General features: G+C 40.2%; 13 non-coding genes across 13 annotated transcripts; 4 read left to right on the top strand and 9 right to left on the bottom strand.

Annotated features, from left to right (window-relative positions):
- Positions 1–178: 178 nt before the first annotated feature.
- On the bottom strand, positions 179–251 carry trnav-aac (transfer RNA valine (anticodon AAC)). Its single transcript has one exon. It is a non-coding gene; the product is annotated as a tRNA-Val (tRNA).
- An 833-nt stretch (positions 252–1,084) lies between these two features.
- On the bottom strand, positions 1,085–1,157 carry trnav-aac (transfer RNA valine (anticodon AAC)). Its single transcript has one exon. It is a non-coding gene; the product is annotated as a tRNA-Val (tRNA).
- Positions 1,158–1,677: 520 nt separating this feature from the next.
- On the bottom strand, positions 1,678–1,750 carry trnav-aac (transfer RNA valine (anticodon AAC)). The gene has a single exon. It is a non-coding gene; the product is annotated as a tRNA-Val (tRNA).
- A 350-nt stretch (positions 1,751–2,100) lies between these two features.
- On the bottom strand, positions 2,101–2,173 carry trnav-aac (transfer RNA valine (anticodon AAC)). Its single transcript has one exon. It is a non-coding gene; the product is annotated as a tRNA-Val (tRNA).
- Positions 2,174–2,988: 815 nt separating this feature from the next.
- trnav-aac (transfer RNA valine (anticodon AAC)) lies at positions 2,989–3,061 on the top strand. Its single transcript has one exon. It is a non-coding gene; the product is annotated as a tRNA-Val (tRNA).
- A 225-nt stretch (positions 3,062–3,286) lies between these two features.
- On the bottom strand, positions 3,287–3,359 carry trnav-aac (transfer RNA valine (anticodon AAC)). The gene has a single exon. It is a non-coding gene; the product is annotated as a tRNA-Val (tRNA).
- A 375-nt stretch (positions 3,360–3,734) lies between these two features.
- On the top strand, positions 3,735–3,807 carry trnav-aac (transfer RNA valine (anticodon AAC)). Its single transcript has one exon. It is a non-coding gene; the product is annotated as a tRNA-Val (tRNA).
- A 209-nt stretch (positions 3,808–4,016) lies between these two features.
- trnav-aac (transfer RNA valine (anticodon AAC)) lies at positions 4,017–4,089 on the bottom strand. Its single transcript has one exon. It is a non-coding gene; the product is annotated as a tRNA-Val (tRNA).
- Positions 4,090–5,791: 1,702 nt separating this feature from the next.
- On the bottom strand, positions 5,792–5,864 carry trnav-aac (transfer RNA valine (anticodon AAC)). Its single transcript has one exon. It is a non-coding gene; the product is annotated as a tRNA-Val (tRNA).
- Positions 5,865–6,391: 527 nt separating this feature from the next.
- Positions 6,392–6,464, top strand: trnai-aau (transfer RNA isoleucine (anticodon AAU)). The gene has a single exon. It is a non-coding gene; the product is annotated as a tRNA-Ile (tRNA).
- A 225-nt stretch (positions 6,465–6,689) lies between these two features.
- On the bottom strand, positions 6,690–6,762 carry trnav-aac (transfer RNA valine (anticodon AAC)). Its single transcript has one exon. It is a non-coding gene; the product is annotated as a tRNA-Val (tRNA).
- A 375-nt stretch (positions 6,763–7,137) lies between these two features.
- On the top strand, positions 7,138–7,210 carry trnav-aac (transfer RNA valine (anticodon AAC)). Its single transcript has one exon. It is a non-coding gene; the product is annotated as a tRNA-Val (tRNA).
- Positions 7,211–7,408: 198 nt separating this feature from the next.
- trnav-aac (transfer RNA valine (anticodon AAC)) lies at positions 7,409–7,481 on the bottom strand. The gene has a single exon. It is a non-coding gene; the product is annotated as a tRNA-Val (tRNA).
- Between the last annotated feature and the right edge of the window lie 7,819 nt (positions 7,482–15,300).

The raw sequence follows: 15,300 nt of genomic DNA, 5'->3' as shown, positions 1-15,300 counted from the left end.
ACTCTCTCCTTTGAGTCACACATTAAAAGCGTTACTAAAACGGCCTTCTTTCATCTCCGTAATATCGCTAAAATTCGTACAATATGTACTGTACTGTGCAATCTACTAATAAAAGATTCAATTAATCATTAACCAAGATAAGTCCCCCATTATTTTTTTTTTTGTCACATGATAATATTGTTTCCACCCGGTCTCGAACCGGGGACCTTTCGCGTGTTAGGCGAACGTGATAACCACTACACTATGGAAACTGACTGTTGAGCTGACTTTATATCCATCCGTCCATCCATCTCCTACCACTTGTCCCTTATTTAGGGTCGCGGGGGGCGCTGGAGCCTATCTCAGCTGCATTCGGGCAAAAGGCGGAGTACACCCTGGACAAGTCGCCACCTCATCACAGGGCCAACACAGATAGACGGACAACATTCACACTGTCAACAATCAACCTATAACCCAATCAAAGTTCATTCATGTTCACCAAGTTGAAAAACTTATTGGGGTGTTACCATTTAGTGGTCAATTGTACAGAATATGTACTGTACTGTGCAATCTACTAATAAAAGTTTCAATCAATCAACCAAAATAAACTTTGATTGGGGATAGGTTGATTGGCAACACTAAATGGTCCCTAGTGTGTGAATGTGAGTGTGAATGTTGTCTGTCTATCTGTGTTGGCCCTGTGATGAGGTGGCCACTTGTCCAGGGTGTACTCTGCCTTCCGTGACCCCAAATAAGGGACAGGCGTTAGAAAATGGATGGATGGATATAAAGTCAGCTCTTACGTCAGTTTTCATAGTCTAGTGGTTATCACATTTGCCTAACACACGAAAGGTCCCTGGTTCGAGACCGGGTGGAAACATTAACATTATGTGACAAAAGAAAACAGTGCACAAAATAATGTGGGACTATTTTTTGTTAATGATTGATTAATTGAAATTTCTATGAGTAGACTGCACAGTACAGTACATATTCCGTACGATTGACCACTAAATGGTAACACCCCAATAAGTTTTTCAACATGTTTAAGTCGGGGTCCACGTTATGCAATTATATTGCGTGTATTGGTATGATTGCAAAATAAATTAGTTCCCACCCGGTCTCAAACCGGGGACCTTTCGCACGTTGGGCGAATGTGATAACCACTACACTATGGAAACTCAGATTTTGCATGACTTTATATCCATCCATCCAGTCATTTCCTACCGCTTTTCCCTTTTGGGGCCACGGGGTTCCATCCATCAATCCATTTTCTACCGCTTATTCCCTTTTGGGGCCACAGGGTTTGCTGGAGCCTATCTCAGCTGCATTCTGGTGGAAGGCGGGGTACTCACTTGACAAGTCGCCACCTCATCACAGGGCCAACACAGATAGACAGTCCAGGATGTTTACCGCCTTCCGCCCGATTGTAGCTGAGATAGGCACCAGCGCCCCCCACGACCCCAAAGGGAATAAGCAGTAGAAAATGGATGGATGGATGGACAAAGTGAAACAGTGCAATAAATAATGTGTGACTATTCTGTGTTAATGATTGATTGATTGAAACTTTTATTAGTAGATTGCACAGTACAGTACATATTCTGTACAATTGACCACTAAATGGTAACACCCCAATAAGTTTTTCAACTTGTTTAAGTCGGGGTCCACGTTAATCAATTATATTGCGTGTAAAAACAAACTTGTTTCCACCCGGTCTCGAACCAGGGACCTTTCGCGTGTTAGGCAAACGTGATAACCACTACACTATGGAAACTGACAAGTATCAGATTCTATGATTAGAAGTGTACATATTCTATGATTAGAAGTCTACATATTCTATGATTAGAAGTCTACATATTGGCTCTGTAGATGGCCTGAGAGTCAAAATGTTATTTGGACTCGGACTTGGAGGTGCTGATTCTCATTCCGGTCGCTTCACACTCGGCTGCAAACCTATCCAGTGAGAGCTGAAGATCCTGGCCAGGTGGACAGGACCACGTGTTACCATTTAGTGGTCAATTGTACCGAATATCTTCTGTACTGTACAATCTATCAATAAAAGTCTCAATCAATCAATCAATCAATAAACATTGTTTTGTGCACTGTTTTGTTACAAGATGTTGATGTTTCCGCCCGGTCTCGAACCGGGGACCTTTTGTGAGTTAGGCAAACGTGATAACCACTACACTATGGAAACTGACTTTTGAGATGACTTTATATTCATTCATCCTTTCTTCCATTTTCTACCACTTGTCCTTTATTTGGGGTTGCAGGGAATTGCTGGAGCCTATCTCATTTGCTATTGGGTGGAAGGCGGTATACACCCTGGATAAGTCACCACCTCATCACAGGGCCAACACAGATAGAAAGACAACATTCCCACACTAGGGCCAATTTAATGTTGCCAATCAACGTTTATTTACACAGCCCTTAATCACAAGTGTCTCAAAGGGCTGCACAAACCACAACAAAACATTAATATGCATACATTTTTTTGTTTTCACGGATAATAAACATAAAGCGACAATACAAACAATAAGCCATTTTTTTTCTTAGACTTCAATTTTTTGACGGCACAATCCAACAAAAATTATTGCGTTGAAAAACGTTTTGTTATCCATAAAAGTAGAAGGCGTTGCTACACATAACACATTTACCATGAATTGATTAACGTGGACCCCGACTTAAACAAGTTGAAAAACTTATTGGGGTGTTAAAATTTAGTGGTCAATTGTACAGAATATGTACTGTACTGTGCAATCTACTCATAAAAGTTTCAATCAATCAATCAAAATAAACTTTGATTGGGGACAGGTTGATTGGGGATAGGTTGATTGGCAACACTAAATGGTCCCTAGTGTGTGAATGTGAGTGTGAATGTTGTCTGTCTATCTGTGTTGGCCCTGTGATGAGGTGGCCACTTGTCCAGGGTGTACGCAGCCTTTCGTCACCCCAAATAAGGGACAAGCGGTAGGAAATGGATGGATCGATATAAAGTCAGTTTATACATCAGTTTCCATAGTGTAGTGGTTATCACATTCGCCTAACACGCGAAAGGTTTCTGGTTCGAGACCGGGTGGAAACATTAACATTTTGTGACAAAACAAAACAGTGCACAAAATAATGTGTGACTATTCTGTGTTAATGATTGATTGATTGATACTTTTATTAGTAGATTGCACAGTACAGTACATATTCTGTACAATTGACCACTAAATGGTAACACCCCAATAAGTTTTTCAACTTGTTTAAGTCGGGGTCCACATTATGCATTTATATTGTGTGTATTGGTATGAATGCAAAACAAACTTGTTTCCACCCGGTCTCGAACCAGGGACCTTTCACATGTTAGGCGAATGTGATAACCACTACACTATGGAAACTCATGTTTTATAGACTTTATATCCATCCATCCAGTCATTTTCTACCGCTTTTCCCTTTTGGGGCCACGGGGTTTGCTGGAGCCTATCTCAGCTACATCCTGGTGGAAGGCGGGGTACTCACTTGACAAGTCGCCACCTTACCACAGGGCCAACACAGATAGACAGTCCAGGATATTTACCGCCTTCCGCCCGATTGTAGCTGAGATAGGCTACAAGGGAATAAGCGGTAGGAAATGGATGGATGGATGGACAAAACAAAACAGTGCAATAAATAATGTGTGACTATTCTGTGTTAATGATTGATTGATTGAAACTTTTATTAGTAGATTGCATGAGATTGATGGATGGATGGATATAAAGTCAGTCTAACAACCAGTTTCCATAGTGTAGTGGTTATCACATTCGCTTAACACGCGAAAGGTCCCCGGTTCGAGACCGGGTGGAAACATTATTATTATGTGACAAAAAAAAGCAGTTCACAAAATAATGCGGCACTAATCTTGGTTAATGATTAATTGAAACTTTTATTAGTAGATTGCACAGTACAGTACATATTCCATACAATTGACCACTAAATGGTAACACCCCAATAAGTTTTTCAACTTGTTTAAAGTCGGGGTCCACATTAATCAATTATATTGCGTGTAAAAACAAACTTGTTTCCACCCGGTCTCGAACCGGGGACCTTTCGCGTGTTAGGCGAACGTGATAACCACTACACTATGGAAACCGAAAGCCAACCTCATAAAATGTTCTAGAAAAACAGTTAGTTCGTCATATAGCTTCATAAACTAAATATAACTTATTACAGAAACGTTGGGTGTCGGCTCCAGGACACCAGGTGACGTCACAGCCACGATTTTCCAACGGATAGGCGAAAAAAAGACCCTGGCGCTGTTTTTTTTTTTTTACTGTTTTCAGAATGTTTTATAATGTTTTATATTTTTCTTTGACTTATTGTTAGTAATTGTTGAAATTTATAAATAAACATAAAAAAAACAAAAAACGAACATTCCGGAAGTTATTGTTTTACCGGAAATGTTTCTACAAGTACATTTTGACAAGGAACTTTTTGAAAAAGGTAAAAGTTTTACGGTCTTTTTTTTTTCACTGTAATGGGAACATTTTATTTTCATATGTTTTGAGTTTAGGCGGTATAACAAAGACGAGAAATCATTAAGGAGCTAAAAATCCGGAAGTTGTTGTTTTATCGGAAATGTTTGTACTTGCACTTTTTGACTATTTACTATGCGGTAAACGTTAAAAATAATAATTAAAAAAAAAACGTTAAAAAAAAAAAAAAAAAAAAAAAAAGCGAAGAAAAGTCCCGGAAGTGACATCACACTCACCCCTCCCTCATTGACCCTGGCTACCAACTTTTTACTGGTGTATACGTTGTACTTTTACATATTTAACGTCTATCATACTTTATAATGTGTTACATTATAATACACTAACTACTATCTTGAGCCCAGCTAGTAAAAGGGAACACGTAAGTAGCCAGTCAAAACATGTATTATGTTCCTCTAAGTTCCCGGATGATAATAAAGACAACAGCGTGGCTGACCATAACAACTTTTACTAAATGCGTGATAATTGCGTTTTGGTTTAAAAACTCGCACATAAATAAAATACATATAAAAAAATAGTAAATATATTTTTTTTTAAAACTGCGACCTGTCAGTCAGTAGATATAGATTGATCCCGATTCCTCCAGAGGGTGGCGCTAGAGGACAGGCAACGTTATCATGCTTCAGGGTCAGCAACCTTTTTGAAACCAAGAGCTACTTCTTGGGTACTGATTAATGCGAAGGGCTACCAGTTTGATACACACTTCAATAAATTGCCAGAAATAGCCAATTTGCTCAATTTACCTTTAAAATAAATCTATATATACCGTATGTCCTTGAATTGCCGCCGGGGCGCTAATTAATTTAAAACCTCTTCTCACTCCTGCGCTTACCAAAGGCATGCGGTAAAAGTAAGCATGCACTAATTAATTAAAAACTTCTTCTCACTCCGGCACTTACCAAAGGCATGCAGTAACAATTTGAGTGTGATGTAAGCTTGGACCTTAAATCCTACTAAATAGCTCTTAATCTTCTCCCCTTTATGCGATTTCAAATGACCGGTATTGAAATCAGCCTCCTCCATTTTGAAAATGATGACAGGGGAAGTGTCACTCGTGATGTCACGAGTTTGACCAGGCGGTAATTCAAGGCAGGCGCATACTATATGCCCTGCGGCAATTCAAGGAAATATGGTATATAAAAAAATTAAAAGCGTTACTAAAACGGCCTTCTTTCATCTCCGTAATATCGCTAAAATTCGTACAATATGTACTGTACTGTGCAATCTACTAATAAAAGATTCAATTAATCATTAACCAAGATAAGTCCCCCATTATTAATTTTTTTGTCACATGATAATATTGTTTCCACCCGGTCTCGAACCGGGGACCTTTCGCGTGTTAGGCGAACGTGATAACCACTACACTATGGAAACTGACTGTTGAGATGACTTTATATCCATCCACCCATCCATCTCCTACCACTTGTCCCTTATTTGGGGCCGCGGGGGGTGCTGGAGCCTTTCTCAGCTGCAGGCTGGAAGGCGGGGTACACCCAGGACAAGTTGCCACCTCATCACAGGGCCAACACAGATAGACGGACAACATTCACACTGTCAACAATCACCCTGTCTCCAATTAAAGTTCATTCATGTTTAACAAGTTGAAAAACTTATTGGGGTGTTACCATTTAGTGGTCAATTGTACAGAATATGTACTGTACTGTGCAATCTACTAATAAAAGTATCAATCAATCAATATAAACTTTGATTGGGGATAGGTTGATTGGCAACACTAAATGGTCCCTAGTGTGTGAATGTGAGTGTGAATGTTGTCTGTCTATCTGTGTTGGCCCTGTGATGAGGTGGCCACTTGTCCAGGGTGTACGCAGCCTTTCGTCACCCCAAATAAGGGACAAGCGGTAGGAAATGGATGGATGGATATAAAGTCACTTTATACATCAGTTTCCATAGTGTAGTGGTTATCACATTCGCCTAATACACGAAAGGTCTCTGGTTCGAGACCGGGTGGAAACATTAACATTTTGTGACAAAACAAAACAGTGCACAAAATAATGTGGGACCATTCTGTGTTAATGATTGATTGATTGATACTTTTATTAGTAGATTGCACAGTACAGTACATATTCTGTACAATTGACCACTAAATGGTAACACCCCAATAAGTTTTTCAACTTGTTTAAGTCGGGGTCCACATTATGCATTTATATTGTGTGTATTGGTATGAATGCAAAACAAACTTGTTTCCACCCGGTCTCGAACCAGGGACCTTTCACATGTTAGGCGAATGTGATAACCACTACACTATGAAAACTCATGTTTTATAGACTTTATATCCATCCATCCAGTCATTTTCCACCGCTTTTCCCTTGTGGGGCCACGGGGTTTGCTGGAGCCTATCTCAGCTGCATCCTGGTGGAAGGCGGGGTACTCACTTGACAAGTCGCCACCTTACCACAGGGCCAACACAGATAGACAGTCCAGGATATTTACCGCCTTCCGCCCGATTGTAGCTGAGATAGGCTACAAGGGAATAAGCGGTAGGAAATGGATGGTTGGATGGACAAAACAAAACAGTGCAATAAATAATGTGTGACTATTCTGTGTTAATGATTGATTGATTGATACTTTTACTTCATGAGATTGATGGATGGATGGATGGATGGATATAAAGTCAGTTTAACAACGAGTTTCCATAGTGTAGTGGTTAACACATTCGCCAAACACGCGAAAGGTCCCCGGTTCGAGACCGGGTGGAAACACTATTATTATGTGACAAAAAAAAGCAGTTCACAAAATAATGCGGGACTAATCTTGGTTAATGATTAATTGAAACTTTTATTAGTAGATTGCACAGTACAGTACATATTCCATATAATTGACCACTAAATGGTAACACCCCAATAAGTTTTTCAACTTGTTTAAGTCGGGGTCAATTATATTGCGTGTAAAAACAAACTTGTTTCCACCCGGTCTCGAACCGGGGACCTTTCGCGTGTTAGGCGAACGTGATAACCACTACACTATGGAAACTGAAGATACAACTATAAAATGCTCTACAAAAACAGTTAGTTCGTCATATAGCTTCATAAACTAAATATAACTTATTACAGAAACGTTGGGTGTCGGCTCCAGGACACCAGGTGACGTCACAGCCACGATTTTCCAACGGATAGGCGAAAAAAAGACCCTGGCGCTGTTTTTTTTTTACTGTTTTCAGAATGTTTTATAATGTTTTATATTGTTCTTTGACTTATTGTTAGTAATTGTTGAAATTTATAAATAAACATAAAAAAAAACAAAAAACGAACATTCCGGAAGTTATTGTTTTACCGGAAATGTTTCTACAAGTACATTTTGACAAGGAACTTTTTGAAAAAGGTAAAAGTTTTATGGTCTTTTTTTTCACTGTAATGGGAACATTTTATTTTCATATGTTTTGAGTTTAGGCGGTATAACAAAGACGAGAAATCATTAAGGAGCTAAAAATCCGGAAGTTGTTGTTTTATCGGAAATGTTTGTACTTGCACTTTTTGACTATTTACTATGCGGTAAACGTTAAAAATAATAATAAAAAAAAAAAACGTTAAAAAAATAAAAAAAATAAATAAAAAAAAAGCGAAGAAAAGTCCCGGAAGTGACATCACACTCACCCCTCCCTCATTGGCCCTGGCTACCAACTTTTTACTAGTGTATACGTTGTACTTTTACATATTTAATGTCTATCATATTTTATAATGTGTTACATTATAATACACTAACTACTATCTTGAGCCCAGCTAGTAAAAGGGAACACGTAAGTAGCCAGTCAAAACATGTATTATGTTCCTCTAAGTTCCCGGATGATAATAAAGACAACAGCGTGGCTGACCATAACAACTTTTACTAAATGCGTGATAATTGCGTTTTGGTTTAAAAACTCGCACATAAATAAAATACATATAAAAAAATAGTAAATATATTTAAAAAAAAAACTGCGACCTGTCAGTCAGTAGATATAGATTGATCCCGATTCCTCCAGAGGGTGGCGCTAGAGGACAGGCAACGTTATCAAGCTTCAGGGTCACCAACCTTTTTGAAACCAAGAACTACTTCTTGGGTACTGTTTAATGCAAAGGGCTACCAGTTTGATACACACTTAAATAAAATGCCAGAAATAGCCAATTTGCTCAATTTACCTTTAATAAATAAATCTATATATACCGTATTTCCTTGAATTGCCGCCAGGGCGCTAATTAATTTAAAACCTCTTCTCACTCCTGCGCTTACCAAAGGCATGCGGTAAAAGTAAGCATGCGCTAATTAATCAAAAACTTCTTCTCACTCCGGCACTTACCAAAGGCATGCAGTAACAATTTGAGTGTGATGTAAGCTTGGACCTTAAATCCTACTACATAGCTCTTAATCTTCTCCCCTTTATGCGATTTCAAATGACCGGTATTGAAATCAGCCTCCTCCATTTTGAAAATGATGACAGGGGAAGTGTCACTCGTGATGTCACGAGTTTGACCAGGCAGTAATTCAAGGCAGGCGCATACTATATGCCTTGCGGCAATTCAAGGAAATATGGTATATAAAAAAATGGGTATTTACGGAAGGTTTTTTGTAGAGAATAAATGATGAAAAAAAAACACTTAATTGAACAGTTTAAAAGAGGAGAAAACGGGGAAAAAAATTAAATTAAAATTTTAAACATGGTTTATCTTCAATTTCGACTCTTTAAAATTCTAAATTCAACCCCAAAAAAAGAAGCGAAAAACTAGCTAATTCGAATCTTTTTGAAAAAATAAAAAAAATAATTTATGGATCATCATTAGTAATTTTTCCTGATTAAGATTAATTTTAGAATGTTGCTGACATGTTTTAAATAGGTTAAAATCCAATCTGCACTTTGTTAGAATATATAACAAATTGGACCAAGCTATATTTCTAACAAAGACAAATCATTATTTCTTCTAGATTTTCCAGAATAAACATTTCTAGAGAAATTCAAAAGACTTTGAAACAATATTTAAATTTGATTCTACAGATTTTCCAAATTTGCCAGAATCATTTTCTTGAATTTTAATCATAATAAGTTTGAAGAAATATTTCACAAATATTCTTTGTCGAAAAAAACAGAAGCTAAAATGAAGAATTGAATACAATTTATTTATTATTCTTTACAATAAAACAAATAAATTTACTTGAAATTGTCAGGAAAGAAAGAAGAGGAAGGAATTTAAAAGGTAAAAAGGTATATGTGTTTAAAAATCCTAAAATCATTTTTAAGGTTGTATTTTTTCTCTAAAATTGTCTTTCTGACAGTTATAAGAAGCAAAGTAAAAAAATAAATGAATTTATTTAAACAAGTGAAGACCGAGTCTTTTAAATGTTCTCTTGGATTTTTAAATTCTGTTTGAGTTTTGTCTCTCTTAGAATTAAAAATGTCGAGCAAAGCGAAACCAGCTTGCTAGTAAATAAATACAATAAAAAAAATAGAGGCAGCTCACTGGTAAGTGCTGCTATTTGAGCTATTTTTAGAACAGGCTACCTGGTCAGTTGGTGACCCCAGTTCTAGAACAACATGGCACTATTCATGTGTGTGGTGAGAAATAAGGACAACATTCTGGTTTGAATGGCGAAAAGTTTATTCATTGCAGGTAATTTAAAAAAAAAAAAAAAAAAAAGGACAAAGTGAATATATTTACATTCTTGCCACCAATTTGCATCACCGACACAACTTTTTGATTCGATTAAGGATGTAAACACGCAAATAGGTCTAACAACGCAATAAACCAAATCAGATAAGTAAGAAGTTTATCATGAATATTAAACAAAAATTTCATGAAAAACATTTTTCCAAGTGGAGACTTTTATGATGTCCATCAATCCATTTTCTTCTGCTTATCCGAGGTCGGGTCGCGGGGGCAGCAGCCTAAGCAGGGAAGCCCAGGCGTCCCTCTCCCCGGCCACTTCGTCCAGCTCCTCCCGAGCGATCCCGAGGCGTTCTCAGGCCAGCTGGGAGACATAGTCTACCCAACCTGTCCTGGGTCTTCCGGTCGGACGTGCCCTAAATACCTCCCTAGGAAGGCGTTCAGGTGGCATCCTGACCAGATGCCCGGACCACCTCATCTGTCTCCTCTTTTATAATGATTTTATTTTTATTGAATTTGTCAACAAATTAATGAATGTGTCAAATAAGAAGGTAAAACGAGACCATTGGGGCGGTATAGCTCGGTTGGCAGAGTGGTCGTGCCAGCAACTCGAGGGTTCCAGGTTCGATCCCCGCTTCCGCCATCCTAGTCACTGCTGTTGTGTCCTTGGGCAAGACACTTTACCCACCTGCTCCCAGTGCCACCCACACTGCTTTAAATGTACCTTAGATATCGGGTTTTACTATGTAAAAGCGCTTTGGGTCACTAGAGAAAAGTGCTATATAAATATCATTCACTACACTAAAGTCCCTCCAGTTGTTGTGTTTTGTCATTTCCCTGCCTTTTCCTTTTTTTATACGGTGTCTTTCTTCAGTTAATTAGTCCGCAGCGAGGCACACCTGCAACAAATCCTACCCAGGTGTATTTAAACTCGTCACCGACAGCTGGGTCCTGCCGGTTATTCTCTCCTGTTCCTCCCAGGTGTAGGCGCCTGTTTCACCTCGTCAGTCCTGGTACGTTGTTTTTTTTCCCCTATTCCTGAAATTCCTCACCCCTTTGTGTTTCCTTCCTAGCCTCCCTGAGGTAAAAAGGATTTTGTGTTGGACTTTTCGTTATGCTCAAGTGCGCCCTCAGAAGGGACCTGTTTGTGTTGGATTATTCATAGTGTGCACTTCTGCCCCATCACTTTTTGGACATGTTACATTTTCCTTGTTTTGTAATTCTACCTGGAATCCCGTCTCTGCGTGCTGGGGTCACCCCCACTTGATCAAATCCTAACACCAGTACCATTTTAAAGCACTGCTTAGGGTCTTGGGGACAGGACAAGTCCATTTCATAGGGGTGGAAATAGCCGAAAACAAAACAGCATGTAACTTTTAAGGATGACGTCAGATTTTTTTTGCTTTTTCCCATAGCAAAAAAAAAGAGAAATAGAAATAGTCGGTCCTGGGATCAGATTGTGACAGCTTTTGAAGTCCTGTAGGTTTTATGACAGAAGTACTAGTGCTTGCATATGTGGATAGAAAAGTTGAACTTATGTGTAAGTGTGTTTGGAACACGGGTCTCTCCTCACTCCAGGGACTCTGAATAACAACCAGGCTGGTCAATAACTGTGACCAAATGGTTCTCGGGCGTGTTATTTTGCCGACAGGTCCCCCTGAAACGAGGTGTGCTTCTCGGGTTCCAAATCGATTTGATTCATCAGAGTCCAATTCTGCTCCTCTTCGCCGGGATCGATATCAATTTTGTACTTCAGAAAGTCATCTGTCAGCTGATGGACTGAATAACAGCTTCGGACTAACTCACGGTCGTGGTTCGCCTACGAGGGGACTGTCGTGTGTGTGTGTGTGTGTGTGTGTGTGTGTGTGTGTGTGTGTGTGTGTGTGTGTGTGTGTGAGAGGAGGGAAAGGGATGCATTCAGTGTTCCAGTGCGTTGTGCTTCCAGCGCCGTGCATGGCTTCCATCCCTATATGAAGCATCAGTTGAGTCAGATAGGAATAAAAAGCCATACAGCGCACTGGGCATTGGGAAGACTGGACTGTATGAGCACACACACACACACACACACACACACACACACACACACACACACACACACACACACACACACACATACCTATAGATAGGAGACTGCAAACAAATGAAATACAGAAGTTGGGAACACACAGAGGGAAAGGACGTGCACTACTTGGGTGTACTTTTGCCACAAGGAGAAAACATATTTTTGTATCGGTGATACCTGCACATAAATAGCTACAAAATACACATTTAAATCCTTGACCGCACTTAAATGTAGAATATATATATAATATATTTATATTATTCTTATATTATATATACCCTCCATCCATTTTTCAACCGCTTGTCCCTTTTGGGGTCGCTGGAGCCTGTCTCAGCTGCATTCGGGCGGAAGGCGGGGTACTCCCTGGACAAGTCGCCACCTCATTGCAGGGGCCAACACATATGGACAGACATCATTCACACTATATATATAAAATATGTTATATCCATACATTTTTCTACTGCTTATTCCCTTTGGGGTCGCTGGTGCCAAGCTCGGCTGCAATCAGGCGGAAGGCGGGGTTCACCCTGGACAAGTCGCCACCTCATCGCAGATAATATATTATTTTTTAATTATTTTTGTCTATTGTGAGCGAATTGTGGTGCTGAATTCCAGGGATCAATAAAGTACTTTCTATTCTATTTTAAATAATTTCAATAACTCTTACTGCTAATATTTTTGAGAGTGTGTAACACAAAAAAAAATAACATATGCCTTGAATATTTAAAAAAATATATATAATTTTTAATAGTTAACCATGCACATTTAAATTAATTTAACATTTTCAAGAAATGTAGTGAATTTCTGTGCCTGCGCGACCTTAAATAAATGTAGTTTAGTACTATCGGGACCTGTATTTGATTCTATGCTACTAAATGTGGGAGGGGCCAATTCTCCCAGGAGCGACTTTGAGTGGCACATGTTTGCCAACAACAATTTAAAAAAAAAAAAAAAGTGTGTACTCGTTTTGGAACATCCCTACAAAAAAGGCGCACTTGAAGAAAAGTGAGCCGTAATTTATGTTTGGGAAACAAACATTAGAAATAGAAAAAGCTTCTTAATTACGCATTCATAAAACCTGATGAGACATGAAATATTGGAAATCCAATCCTGCAGGTGTCAAATCACGCCGCCGATTAGCAAAAGACCAAGTTAAAAATTGAGAGTCGTGCAAAGAGGGAGGGGAACACACACACACACACACACACACACACACACACACACACACACACACACACACACACACACACACACACACACACAATGAAGAGAGGAGCATCCATGCAATGAGAAGTCGGGGTCCTTGAACGCCTCACCCTGCACACTCCTTCCCTGCATCCTTGCCTCCGAAAGGTCCCGGGGAGTCCACGTGTTCCTCCACGCTGCCCTGGAGCCTCACAGCGCCGTCCTGCACGCTTGTTCCCCCCAACGAGACGCTTCTTCTTCTTCCTCTGCCTCTTCTGCTGCTGCTGCCACTGGTGGATGTGTGGAGAGTTTGACCGCCCCTTTACGCATCTGTGCTTATTGAGAGAGCGAAAAAGAGAGAGAGCGGGAGGAGGGGGGGGTGACAAAAGAGGGAGCAAGGGGGGGCCCCAACCGAGGGAAAGAGAGAGAGAGAGAGAGGGGGTCCTACCTGAGCAGGAAAGCTACCTCGCCCGTTTGTGAGCAGCACAGAGGAGAGGGAGTGTGTTCATAAAAGCCGGCCAAAGGGGGCTGAATAGGGATCTTTTCTGTCTCATTCAAATAACACTAGAAAGCACTTTCATTTTGCTGATGACAGAGAATGTGTGTGTGTGTGTGTGTGTGTGTGTGTGTGTGTGTGTGTGTGTGTGTGTTGCCCTCGCCACTGTCTGTTTAGCTGGCATTTACACTGCTAACAGACAAACAGGCGGCCTGCCTGGACAGCCTGACGGAGGGCCAATAAACAGCAGCAAAAAAGTCAAGCAAAAGGGCAAAAAAAAAAAAAAAAAGGATGCAGAGAGGATGGATGATGGAGTTAAAAAAAAAAAGAGGAGTATTGGGGTGAAACACTTGAGAGAGGCACCAAGTGGAAATAGTCCCTCCTCCTCCTCCTCCTCCTCCTCCTTCAAACGCTCTCAAGGGGCTCCACTGGAGTTGCATTCCAACGCGTCGCTCTCAATCCCTGTTACTCCCGGCAACACGGTTCCTTGATGTGATCCCACGTCATGCCGGGCGGCGGAAGGGAGGGAGGTGGAGGTGGAGGTGCTTTGGTAGGAGAAGACGGTGAGAAATGAGGAGAGCACTGCAAAAACTGAAATCTAAGTAAGAGGAAATATCTCAAATAAGGGTGATATTTGCTTATTTTCTGTCTGGTAAGATCATTCTTCTCATTAAGCAGATTTTATGTTGGAGTCTTTTACTTGTTTTAAGTGTTTAGGTCCTAAATGATCTCAGTAAGATACTACAGCTTGTTTCCGACATTTTATGACCTATTTTGAGTAAATTATGCTTGAAACTATTTTTGTCCAAGTGTCCAAAACACACCCAGCAATGGTGCACTGGAAGGCCGGGAAGAAGAGGGGGAAAAGGCGGCCAAAATGTTCAAAAGTCCCAATTGTGTCCAAAATACCTCCCCAGGATTCCAGTCCCACGAGTCCCGCCGCCGGCCACACAAGTCCTGGGACACAAAAAATGTCCAAAACGCACCCAGCAAAGTCCCACGGGAAGTAGGGGGGAAAAAAATGAGAAAAGTCGGCAAAAGTCCCCCAAAATTTTCTAAATACCTACCCAGGTTCGAGTCCCAACCGGGTTCGAGTTTGAGTTTGAGTGCACACTCGAACCCGGGTGGGACTTTTGAACATTTCCCCGACTTTTGTCACTTTTGTCCCCACCTTCCCGTGGGACTTTGCTGAGCGCGTTTTGGACATTTTGCGCATCCTGGCCAGCGGCGGAACTTGTGGGACTCGAACCTGTAGGTATTTTGAACATTTTTGGGACTTTTGCTGACTTTTCCAACTTTCATCCCCCCTGCCCATGGGACTCGTGTTATGAACATTTAGGGCGGCCTTACATAAGATTTTATATTAGAGTGTTTTACTTGTTTTAAGTGTTTAGGTCCTAAATGATCTCAGTAAGATACTACAGCTTGTTTCCGACGTTTTATGACCTATTTTGAGTAAAATATGCTTGAAAC

The sequence above is a fragment of the Nerophis ophidion genome, linkage group LG06 (assembly GCF_033978795.1).
Source record: "Nerophis ophidion isolate RoL-2023_Sa linkage group LG06, RoL_Noph_v1.0, whole genome shotgun sequence".
Taxonomy (NCBI): domain Eukaryota; kingdom Metazoa; phylum Chordata; class Actinopteri; order Syngnathiformes; family Syngnathidae; genus Nerophis; species Nerophis ophidion.
Note: the sequence above shows the minus strand (reverse complement) of the source record. Positions and strands in the feature narration are given on the sequence as shown.